We start from the raw sequence: 3,830 nt of genomic DNA on the forward strand, positions 1-3,830 counted from the left end.
AGGGGGCGATGTTCTGCCCATCCTGGGCGTCGCCATGTTGCGACCAGAGCCATTCTAGCGCCTGAGGCAGAGGCCACAGAGCCATCCCCAGCGCCCAGGCCATCTTTGCTCCAATGGAGCCTTGGCTGCAGGAGGGGAAGAGAGAGACAGAGAGGAAAGCGTGGCGGAGGGGTGGAGAAGCAAATGGGCGCTTCTCCTGTGTGCCCTGGCCGGGAATCGAACCCGGGTCCTCCGCACGCTAGGCCGACGCTCTACCGCTGAGCCAACCGGCCAGGGCCTATATATTTTTAATAAAAAAAATTTCTGGCCAAGGCTCCATTGGAGCAAAGATGGCCCAGGCGCTGGGGATGGCTCTGTGGCCTCTGCCCCAGGCGCTAGAGTGGCTCTGGTCGCAACATGGCGACACCCAGGAGGGTTGCAACATGGCGACGCCCAGGATGGGCAGAGCATCGCCCCCTGGTGGACAGAGCGTCGCCCCCTGGTGGGCGTGCCAGGTGGATCCCGGTCGGGCGCATGCGGGAGTCTGTCTGACTGTCTCTCCTTGTTTCCAGCTTCAGAAAAATGCAAAAAAAAAAAAAAATTTCTGTTGTGTTTATTGTGGGCAACCGTCTGTGACTAGTCCCTACTATCCAAGGAAAGAGGCCATGGGGTCATCTGGCCTCTGACGCTTCATCCTGTAAGCCTCCATTTCCTCCTCGGTGGGTTCCCGCGTTTCATAGATGCAGTTGTAAGGCCGCTTCCTCTCATCAACCTGCATGAGCTCCTGGACGTGAAGAAGGCGGGCCTCCCCTGCATTCAGCGCCTTTTTCAGTTTCTCGTATTTCTTCTCTTTGTCATCGCTATCTGAGCTGCTCTTTCGATGCTTCCTCTTTTTCTTCTTCTTCTTCTCCTCTTTTAGTTTTTCCTGATGCATCTCCATGAGGGTTTGAGGTTTCTTCATGGCTTCTTCTCCGGTTGTATCATTCACTATACATTCGTCTGAATTAGCACTATCCTTCCCAGCTTCTCCAGTACAATAGGAATACTTGAAGAAAGAGTGACAGCATTTGTATCCCCAATGGCCTTCCTTCCAGTAAGATCCCCAGATATGCGTGTGATTGTGGATCTTCACGTCCTCCTCATACTTAGAGCAGGCGACAGCCCGCTCCTGCCCTTTGATGACCGTCCCATATCTTGAATACACCACATAGTCTTCCGTCTGAGCTAGAAGCAATTCAGCTGGAGGGGCATCCAAATGTTCTTGGCCACCATACTTTTCCAGGATGCTTTCTTTCTGCTGTTCTTTGAAGTCTTCTTTTTTGACTTTGAAGGACTTATACAACAGCTCTAGTTTGGTAGGATCGGCCTGCAGATGCACTTCAGATCCCTTGTCATAGGCTTCCCACGCAAACAACTGTGTCTGAGCCATTGAAATGGTATCTCCCCGTGTATCTAACAAAGTTATCTCTTGCGTAGCTCACTTCATCGGGATTCTTTCCTGCATTGGTGTAGGGATTCTCTCTCATTGCTCTCGTTTTGGGATCATAGTAAGCAGAATTTGGATCTAAATTCCACAAATATTTTGCAATATCTTCTTGAATCCTGAGATTCCGAACAGTAATTCATCTCTTAGAGTCAAAGTTCTGTCCAGGCATGTCAATATCGTTGGCATATTTATCTTCATCCTCATCTTCACTATTATGATCTTTTTCCATCTGAGAATTTGTTTCCTCTTCTCCCCACTGGTGTTTTGGAGAATTAGCCTGTTACACTAATTTTCCTGAGGCTAATTCTTCTTGGGGTTTCTGGGCTTTCAGTGTTCGTTTTGCCAGATCGACTTTGGCATATTCTTCTACAATTTTCATGTGTTCTTCTGGATTGTAGCCATTCCACCGATCCCTCTTCCCGTCATAGTCAAACATCAGCTGAGGTTGGACGTGTTTGTCAGGAGCTATGTTAGTTCCGGTAAATTTTGCTCCAACTCGCCTAGGTCTCTCAAAGCAGTCTTTCTTTTTATGTGTCATGGCCCCACAATTTTCACACGCTCCTTTGCGGTACTTAGTAGTTACAGAATTCTCTTTTACACCCCTGTTGTACCATTCTTCAGACGAGCTGTACTGTTTTTGTTTTTCTGGTTGTGGTCTCTGGTGCTTTAAAGTAGGCCTTTTTGAAGGATCGATATACCATGGCACTGAAGAAATATACTGAGGAATATGAGGGTTGATGTCTTTTCCTTCTTCATCAACTTCGGCAGGAGCACTACCCAGTTTTCGCTGTTTTTCTAGCTCCTTCTTTCGCCAGTCCTCTCTGGTCATATTGTTTGATTCCTCCAAACTCATTTCTTTGGACCCCGACAGGGGGGCAGTATTAACGGTATGTACAGCTGCAGCCGACATTGTTATCCGGCCTCCTCTCAGTCTTGTCTCCAGGGACCACAAAACCACTGGAGAGAAACAAAACCAATCCGTCCAGTTTTGTTTTCTGTTTTAGCGTTCCCGGCAGCCACCGCGGGACACATGCGCACTAACAACTCTTTGGGTCTTGCGAGATCTTGCGAGTTTTGCCAGTCTTCTGACTCTCTGGAAAAGTCTAGCTCTGTTGGGATACTTTTATCAAAACCCTTTTTTTGTTCATGTCATGTCCCACTACCCAAGCTTAAAACCCTCCCATGAAACGCTGTGCAAAGGAAATATAACGCCACATTAAATATAACGCCACATTTCACAGTAAGAAAAAAAACCCTATTTTAAAAATATCATACGGATATTACACTTTTTCAGACTAGCCCCATTTAAAGTGCTTAAGAGCTGTAAGCGGGTAACAGCTATCAAACTGGGCAGTGCAGCTCCAGTGTCAGGTTTTTTACTTTCAAAACCACTGAAGACACAGTCCCGGTCTGATGGCCTCTTATATACCATGACTGAGGCTTACAAGGATGGCTTCCTTCAAGGTCCCGGTTCCCGTTCCCTCCTCAACCTGGCGTTTGTCTGCATATAGCGTTTGGGAGAGCCTGAGGGGATACTGAGGCAAAAGTCCTGGTATGTCCGGAATGCTCCTCCTTGCAGGGCTTCGAGCATGTGGGTGGTGAATCAGAAATCCTGGTATGTCCCAATGCTCCTCCTTGGGGCAGCTTGTCAGCTTTTTGGAATTCCTCTGTCTCAGGGGCGATAGTCCAGTAAGGGTGAGGTCTGACAGATAAGCAGAACATCAAGAGGGCAGTTTGGAATACACATATCTATCATATTCAAGGATTAATAGCTTTACCTCAGGTGGAGAGAATATGCAGATGAGGTAGCCTCTTATGGAGTGTGTCAGCATAATATATTTTATCTGCCCAACACTTACATGCCTATTAATTTTAAATAATAATTGTAAGAAAAAAGTACTCATTTAGTAAAACTAAATATCAAACAAAACCCACTAATTTGGAGTAATATTCAGGTGTATTTATCATTTTCTAATTTAAAAACATCTGTTTTATGCAACTATTTAATCAAAATGCATTATTAAAAGAAATGGTTTGAGGTTAGATTTCCACTTTAAAACTCGAATTTCAGGAAAATACTTGTAAATAAAATTATACGCATCTGGAAATTATTAAATAGATAATTGTATGGATTCGGACAGATGGTAATGAAACAATGGAGCCAAAACTGGTGGGCCATCATCTTTAATCCTAGCTTGCACCTGGCTGGCAAGTAAAAACACACACTGGGCTCCAAAACCCACTCATTCAGCGCTCACAAAGCTACTGACTTATCCAACTTTCCTAGAATCAAAGGTATCTACCTCACCAGCCTCATTCTCCTTTGTTCCCCATTTCCTTCTCTCTGCACAAACTCTGCAAAAAC

At 45.7% G+C, this 3,830-nt stretch overlaps 1 pseudogene; it reads right to left on the reverse strand.

Moving 5' to 3' along the window:
• Window positions 1-625: 625 nt before the first annotated feature.
• On the reverse strand, window positions 626-2,375 carry LOC136315281 (pre-mRNA-splicing factor SLU7 pseudogene; annotated as a pseudogene).
• Between the last annotated feature and the right edge of the window lie 1,455 nt (window positions 2,376-3,830).

Source organism: Saccopteryx bilineata, chromosome 11 (genome assembly GCF_036850765.1).
Source record: "Saccopteryx bilineata isolate mSacBil1 chromosome 11, mSacBil1_pri_phased_curated, whole genome shotgun sequence".
NCBI classification, from domain to species: Eukaryota; Metazoa; Chordata; class Mammalia; order Chiroptera; family Emballonuridae; genus Saccopteryx; species Saccopteryx bilineata.